This window comes from Tachyglossus aculeatus, chromosome 3, assembly GCF_015852505.1.
Source record: "Tachyglossus aculeatus isolate mTacAcu1 chromosome 3, mTacAcu1.pri, whole genome shotgun sequence".
Lineage (NCBI taxonomy): Eukaryota > Metazoa > Chordata > Mammalia > Monotremata > Tachyglossidae > Tachyglossus > Tachyglossus aculeatus.
The window spans coordinates 18513737-18522436 of NC_052068.1; the positions used below are offsets into that span (position 1 = coordinate 18513737).

Below are 8700 nucleotides of genomic sequence, written 5' to 3' on the forward strand. Positions count from 1 at the left end.
GTGTACTCCCCTAGCACTTGGCATGGCTCAGTGGAAAGAGCACGGGCTTTGGAGTCAGAGGTCATGGGCTCGAATCCCGACTCCACCACATGTCTGCTGTGTGACCTTGGGCAAGTCACTTAACTTCTCTGAGCCTCAGTTACCTCATCTGTAAAATGGGAATTAAGACTGTGAGCCTCAGGTGGGACAACTTGATCACTTTGTAACCCCTCCAGTGCTTAGAACAGTGCTCTGCACATAGTAAGCACTTAACAAATGCCATTATTATTATTATTATTAGAGGTCATGGGTTCAAATCCCTGCTCCAACACTTGTCAGCTGTGTGACTTTGGGCAAATCACTTAACTTCCCTGGGCCTCAGTTCCCTCGTCTGTAAAATGGGAATTAAGACTGAGCCCCCTGTGGGACAACCTCATCACCTTGTAACCTCCCCAGTGCTTAGAACAGTGCTTTGCACATAGTAAGTGCTTAATAAATGCTATCATTATTATTATCATTATTACAGTGCTCTGCACACAGTAAGCACTCAATAAATATGATTGAATGAATAGCTGTCATTTATTTATTTATTTCTGTTCATGGCTGCCTCCCCCTCTAGACTGTAAGCTTTTTGTGGGCAGGGAATGTGTCTGTTTATTGACATATTATACTCTCCAAGCACTTAGTACAGTGCTTGGCACACAGTAAGCACTCAATAAATATAATTGACTGCTGACTGACTGACTATTAAGCACTACGACAGATGCAAGATGACCAGGTTGGACCCAGTTCATGTCCCACATGGGACTCACAGTCTTAATCCCCATTTTACAGATGAGGGAACTGAGGCACAGAGTAGTTGGTTGACTTCCCCAAGGTCACACAGCAGACAAGTGGTGGAGCTAGGATTAGAACCCAGGTCCTCTGATTCCCAGGCCTTCCTTCCTCTTTCCACTAAGCCTCACTGCTTCTCCAGGGTTCAGATGTGGATCGAGGACCTGTGTGTGTGTGTGTGCACGCACGCACGCACACCTGAATGTGTGTGCTTGTGAATGTGTGTGAAGCTGTGTGTGTGTGAATGAGTGTGAGTGTGGGATTGTGTGTCCATTGGTTTCCATTGTGGTTGGTGAGAGAAGCAGTTTGGCTTAGTGGAAAGAGTACGAGCTTGGGAGTCAAGGGACATGGATTCCTCCAGGAGGCCTTCCCAGACTGAGCCCCCTCCTTCCTCTTCCCCTCTTCCCCCTTCCCCCCGCCTTACCTCCTTCCCCTCCCCACAGCACCTGTGTATATGTATTTATGTTTGTACACATTTACTACTCTATTTATTTAATTTATTTTTACATATTTATTCTATTTATTTTATTTTGTTAATATGTTTTGTTTTATTCTCTGTCTCTCCCTTCTAATCAATCAATCAATCGTATTTATTGAGTGCTTACTCTGTGCAGAGCACTGTACTAAGCGCTTGGGAAGTACAAGTTGGCAACATATCGAGACAGTCCCTACCCAACAGTGGGCTCACAGTCTAAAAGGGGGAGACAGAGAACAAAACCAAACATACTAACAAAGTAAAATAAATAGAATAGATATGTACAAATAAAATAGAGTAATAAATATGAACAAACATATATACATATATACAGGTGTTGTGAGGAAGGGAAGGAGGTAAGATGGGGGGGATGGCGAGGGGGACGAGGGGGAGAGGAAGGAAGGTGCTCAGTCTGGGAAGGCCTCCTGGAGGAGGTGAGCTCTCAGTAAGGCCTTGAAGGGAGGAAGAGAGCTAGCTTGGTGGATGGGCAGAAGGAGGGCATTCCAGGCCCGGAGGATGACGTGGGCTGGGGGTCGATGGCGGGACAGGCGAGAATGAGGTACGGTGAGGAGGTTAGCGGCAGAGGAGCGGAGGGTGTGGGCTGGGCTGGAGAAGGACTGACTTCTAGACTGTGAGCCCGCTGTTGGGTAGGGACCATCTCTATATGTTGCCAACTTGTGCTTCCCAAGCACTTGGTACAGTGCTCTACACACAGTAAGTGCTCAATAAATACGATTGAATGAATGAATGAATGAATTCTAATCACAGCTCCATCTGCTGTGTGACCTTGGGCAAGCCACTTCACTTCTCTGTGCCTCAGTCACCTCATTTGTAAAATGGGGATTAAGACTGTGAGCCCCAAGTGGGACAACCTGATTACCTTGTAATCTACCCCAGTGCTCAGAACAGTGTTTGGCACATAATAAGTGCTTAACAAATGCCATAATAATCATAATTATTATTATAGCCCTGGGAGCTCATATCCTAGACCTTCCAGCAAAATCCCAGGTAGCAGGGGCAATAAGCAGAAGGAGGTTGATGATTAAGTGCCTTGGCTATAGTCAAAGCAGGGTGTGTTTACCCAAGTGATTGTTAGAGAAGACACTCTGCTAGAACACAGTGGCTATTGTGTCCTGTACTCTCAATTTTCATTGCCAAGAAACTCTTGGAGAACACAATGCCCAGAACCCCAAGTGTTCGTGCCATGATAGGGAGACAGGGCCACATCCCATCCTCCCCTCTCCAATGGTGGCATTGCTATCAGTCAGTCTATCAGTGGTATTTATCCAGTGTTTACTGTGTGCAGAGAACTGTACTGAGCACTTGGGAGAGTACAATATGTGATGCTGTCCTCGTGCTGCGGCTGCTTTCCTCAGCCCTCCCGGAGTCATTCAGGGCAGGGTGGCATGCAGGTTCTTGGCTGATGTGGAGGAGGAGAGGGGGTGCCCATTCCTGGGGAGGCAGCGTGGGGGTCCGGTGTGGAGAGGGTGCGCCACTGCTGCTGCCATTCTCTTTCCTGCCAAGGTGGGAGCAAGGCAGAGTCAGAATTTGAACCCAGATCTCGTGACACCCAGGCTCACTGTCTTTCCACTAGGCCTGGCTTCCTCTCTATGGGATGTATCACTTCGCCTGGCTCAAACTACGTAATAATAATGATAATAATACTATTTGTTAGGCGCTTTCTATGTGTCAATAATAATAATAATGGTACTTGTTAAGTGCTTACAACGTGCTAAGCACTGGGGTAGATACAAGTTAATCAGGTTGGACACGGTCCCTGTCCCACACGGGGCTCACATTCTTAATCACCATTTTACAGATGAGATAACTGAGGCCCAGAGAAGTGAAGTGACTTGTCCAGGGCCACACGGCAGACATGTGACAGAGCTGGGATTAGAACCCAGGTCCTTCTGTCTCCCAGGTCTGTGCTCTATCCACTGTCACACTGCTTCTCTTACAAGTCAATGAATCAATCAATCAATCAATTGTATTTATTGAGCACTTACTGTGTGCAGAGCACTGTACTAAGTGCTTGGGAAATACAAGTTGGCAACATACAGAGAGGGTCCCTACCCAACAGTGGGCTTACAGTCTAAAAGGGGGAAACAGAGAACAGAACCAAACATACCGACAAAATAAAATAAATAGAATAGATATGTACAGGTAAAATAAATACATAAATAGAGTAATAAATATGTACAAACATATATACATATATACAGGTGCTGTGGGGAAGGGAAGGAGGTAAGATGGGGGTATGGAGAGGGGGGGCGAGGGGGAGAGGAAGGAGGAGGCTCAGTGTGGGAAGGCCTCCTGGAGGAGGTGAGCTCTCAGTAGGGCCTTGAAGGGAGGAAGAGAGCTAGCTTGGTGGATGGGCAGAGGGAGGGCATTCCAGGCCCGGGGGATGACATGGGCCGGCGGTCGATGGCGGAACAGGCGAGAACGAGACACGGTGAGGAGATTAGCGGCAGAGGAGCGGAGGGTGTGGGGTGGGCTGTAGAAGGAGAGAAGGGAGGTGAGGTAGGAGGGGGCGAGGGGACGGACAGCCTTGAAGCCCAGGGTGAGGAGTTTCTGCCTGATGCGCAGATTGATTGGTAGCCACTGGAGATTTTTGAGGAGGGGAGTAACATGCCCAGAGCGTTTCTGAACAAAGACAATCCGGGCAGCGGCATGAAGTATTGATTGAAATGGAGAGAGACACGAGGATGGAAGATCAGAGAGAAGGCTGATGCAGTAGTCCAGACGGGATAGGATGAGAGCTTGAACGAGCAGGGTAGCGGTTTGGATGGAGAGGAAAGGGCGGATCTTGGCAATGTTGCGGAGCTGAGACTGGCAGGTTTTGGTGACGGCTTGGATGTGAGGGGTGAATGAGAGAGCGGAGTCCAGGATGACACCGAGGTTGCGGGCTTGTGAGACTGGAAGGATGGTAGTGCCGTCAACAGAGATGGGAAAGTCAGGGAGAGGGCAGGGTTTGGGAGGGAAGACAAGGAGTTCCGTCTTGGACATGTTGAGCTTTAGGTGGCGGGCAGACATCCAGATGGAGATGTCCTGAAGACAGGAGGAGATGCGAGCCTGGAGGGAGGGGGAGAGAACAGGGGCAGAGATGTAGATCTGGGTGTCATCAGCGTAGAGGTGATAGTTGAAGCCGTGGGAGCGAATGAGGTCACCAAGGGAGTGCGTGTAGATCGAGAACAGAAGGGGAACAAACACTGGACCTTGGGGAACCCCCACAGTAAGGGGATGGGAGGGGGAGGAGGAGCCTGCAAAAGAGACAGAGAATGAATGACCAGAGAGATAAGAGGAGAACCAGGAGAGGACGGAGTCTGTGAAGCCAAGGTCGGATAGCGTGTTGAGGAGAAGGGGGTGGGCCACAGTGTCGAAGGCAGCTGAGAGGTCGAGGAGGATTAGGACAGAGTATGAGCCGTTGGATTTGGCAAGCAGGAGGTCATTGGTGACCTTTGAGAGGGCAGTTTCCGTGGAATGTAGGGGACGGAAGCCAGACTGGAGGGGGTCGAGTCAAACCCCTGTACTAAATCTTGAGGTAGATAAAGCACCTATAAAGTGCCTGGCACAAAGTAAGCACTTAAAAAAGACCAGAGTTTATTATACAGGTAATCAGATCACACATGGGTCTCACAGTCTAAGTAGGCAGGAGAACAGGTATTGAATCCCCATTTTTGCAGATGAAGCACAGAGAAGTTAAGTAACTTGCCCAAGGTCATACAGTGGACACGTGGCACAGCCAGGATTAGAACTCAGGTCCTCTGACTCGAGGGCCTTCTTCTTTCCTCTTCTTTCCAGAAGCCGTACTGCTTCTCAGCTGTGATTATAACTGTCCTCTCCCAGAGTCATCCACTATTCCCCAACTTTCCACCAACTTCTGATCCATCTTAATAAGGATGGGGGGAGGCAGAAAAAAAGGAGAGTTATGGGGCTCTAGGGATCTGCCGTTGTCTTTAAGCAAGGATTTTCAATCCCCTGTAACGTGTCAGACTGAGATGGACCTTTTGAGTAAGTCAGGAGTGATGTGGGGTATGTCAGGATGAAGTCAGCCAGTTTATGCCATCTCCTACCAACCTTTTTCAAAGGTAGAAATCAGCCAGAAGTGAAAGTTCTGAAGGGAATCCTCTGTCCACACAGTTCGTTTTGGGTTTTGTTGTTTTAATGGTATTTGTTAAGCTCTCATTATGTCCCAGGCACCGTACTAAGCACTGGGGTAGATACAGGCTATTGGTTTGGACACAGTCCCTGAACCACACAGGGGTCAATAGTCTCAGTTCCCCATTCTACAGGTGAGGTAACTGAGGTGCAGAAAAGTAAAGTGACTTGCCCAAGGTCACACAGAATGCAGTCACACGGTGGCGGGGCTAGGATCAGAAACCAAAGCCTTCTGACTCCCAGGTTCATAGTGTATCCACTAGGCCACGCGCTGTTTCACAGATTACCCCTTAGAAGTCCGTGTTAAAGAACATCTGGAAGTTCATAAAAACATAACTTCCATCACAGTTTCTAGACCTAGATATGCATGAAGAGAGAGACAAAGAGAGACAGAAAGGGAGCGAGGGAGGAAAAGAGTGAGCTGTCCTTCAGGCTCAAAGTAAATCCCTGACTGAAATTCATCTCTATGTGCTTGAAAGTTGGGGCTCCCCAAATACAAATCTACCGGACTTCGGATCTCCCCATCTTCAAGGTATTCCCAGAACGACAACTCCTCCTGCTATATCTTTGCTCTGTATCGCTTGAAGTGGAGCAGGTCTCCACATGTAGGAAAAAACTCTTCCCTTCAATCACAACTCCCTACTAATGCTAGAAGAAGCGCTAGTAGAAATAAACTTGTCTCTGACACATCCCTTTGAACACGAGGCGGAGTCCGTGAAGTTTTCCTCTGCAGTAATTCGATTCTGTGACTCCGGTGACATGGCTCCAGAGTGGTCCAGAGCAGTTCATCTCTTAGTGACCCCCAGGTGCAACCAAAAAGGTAAGAGATATTTTGAAATCTCTACTGGGGCTCAGAGAGAGGACCAGCTGATCATTGGGTGGTTTGGCCACAGGAATGTTAGACACAAGTGAGTAATTTGGTCCATTTAATAATATTGCTTAGAAAATGGAATTTTATAACCAGGATGACCCCTCGAAGCAGTTCCCCACTGAAGGAAGCTTTGACCTATATAAAATAGTTCATCTCCATGGAGCTTTGGAGCATTAGAATTAAAAGGAAATAAGATTAACCAGGATGAGTGGGATTTAGAATTTATTAGTCAGGCAAGTATTTTGATGGTTTCTCTGTGCTTTGTCTATTTTTCTATCTGCATCCTTCTGATTAGCATGTCACCTTGGGCATCTTAACACCCACTTCACAAAGACATCGCCAGACCCTCCCCATCCAAACTGCAAGAAGAAATCTTGGGTGGTGCATTCTAGTCGATCATTCATTCAATCGTATTTATTAAGCACTTACTGTGTGTAGAGCACTGTACTAAGCACTTGGTAAAGTACAATACAACAATACAACGACTCTGCTCTCTGACTCTGCCCTGTATTTCTTTCTCATTTATACTTCCATGTGTGTCTGAAAGAAACCCATTGCTCAGTTTCAAGCCTACAAGGTGACTTAGGTCAGTGCCAGGAGTCAGGAAAAAAGGGACCCAGTGAAATCTCTGAGCAAATAACAATCAAACTCACTGGGGAATCATCGTTTGTATTTACCCTGGCTGGACTCCTGCCCTCCCAGAGACCACGTAACGAAATCTGTAAAATAGAATGCCATCTGGGTGTCTCCTGGGATTGAAGTCTATGTTTAAACCAGCACTAATCAATTTCTTGTCTTACACTGTCAAGTCATCGCCGACCCATAGCAACTCCAGGGACACATAATAATAATAATAATTGTGGAATTTGTTAAGTGCTTACTACGTGCCAGGCACTGTACTAAGCACTGGGGTGGATACAAGGAAATCGGGTGGGACACAGTCCCTGTCTTGCATGGGGCTCACAGTCTTAATCTCCGTTTTACCGATGAGGCAACTTAGGCACAGATAAGTGAAGTGGCTTTCCCAAGGCCACATAGCAGATGAGTGGTGGACTCGGGATTAGAACCCATGCCTTTTTGATTTCCAGTCCGGTGCTCCATCCTCTATGCTATGCTGCTTCTAACCAAATCTCTCTCAGAATGCTCCACCTCCATCTGCAATGATACTAGTAGTGTATCCATAGAGATTTCTTGGTCAAACTATGGAAGTGGTTTACCATTGTTGCCTTCTGCACAGTCAGCTTGAGTCTCCACCCTCGACCCTCTCCCATGTCACTGCTGCCCAGCACAGGTGAGTTTTGACTTGTAGCAGATTGCCTTCCACTCGCTAGCCACTGCCCAAGCTAGGAATGGAATGGGTAGGCCTCTGCTTGACTCTCCCTCCCATAACCAAGACAGATAGAGAACTAGAAACTCTCCAGGTGCCATCCTGAAAGGGGCATAATCAAGTTTCCAACTTTAATTGCAGGCACCAAACCCGCCTCACGTGAGACATCAGTATCTGAGACGGTCCTTCTGTGTTGTGTTCTGATACTTACGTCCCTGATGAAGAAAACTTCCTGATGATGACCCGAGAACATCTCCATTCTGTATTAAGTACCAAAACAATCGTGTGAATGTGTTAGGTTTGGGTGCCCGTTTTGTTCGTGTTTGTATAAGAGTGGGAGTGTGTAGAGTGTTCTTTAAATGTTAAAAAGGTGGCATGAATTTGTTGAGATTAAGGTCCCCCTCGTGTCTGTGTGTAATAATAATAATGATGATGGCATTTATTAAGCTCTTACTATGTGCAAAGCACTGTTCTAAGTGCTGGGGAGGTTACAAGGTGATCAGGTTGTCCCACGGGGGGCTTGCAGCCTTAATCCCCATTTTACGGATGAGCTAACTGAGGCACAGAGAAGTGAAGTGACTTGCCCAAAGTCACACAGCTGACAGGTGGCGGAGCGGGATTTGAACCCATGACCTCTGACTCCAAAGCCCCTGCTCTTTCCACTGAGCCACGCTGCTTCGTGTAACCATGTTACAAAGGATGTTTGGGTAGTGACAAGGAGTAGAGAATTGAGGTGATGCCGGTAGAGAGATTTTATATAATAATAATAATAATGATGGCATTTATTAAGCGCTTACTATGTGCAAAGCACTGTTCTAAGCGCTGGGGCAGTTACAAGATGATCAGGTTGTCCCTCATGGGGCTCACAGTCTTCATCCCCATTTTACAGATGAGGGAACTGAGGCCCAGAGAAGTTAAGTGACTTGCCCAAAGTCACACAGCTGACAAGGGGTGGAGCTGAGATTTGAACCCATGACCTCTGACTCCAAAGCCCGTGCTCTTTCCACTGTGCCACACTGCTTGGGGTGCATGGGGCATTGGGGTGCAGTGGGGTGC

At 47.5% G+C, this 8700-nt stretch overlaps 1 non-coding gene across 1 annotated transcript; it reads right to left on the reverse strand.

Annotated features, from left to right (window-relative positions):
* Positions 1-7618: 7618 nt before the first annotated feature.
* LOC119926184 lies at positions 7619-7756 on the reverse strand. The gene has a single exon (XR_005450081.1). It is a non-coding gene; the product is annotated as a small nucleolar RNA SNORA7 (small nucleolar RNA).
* Positions 7757-8700: the final 944 nt, after the last annotated feature.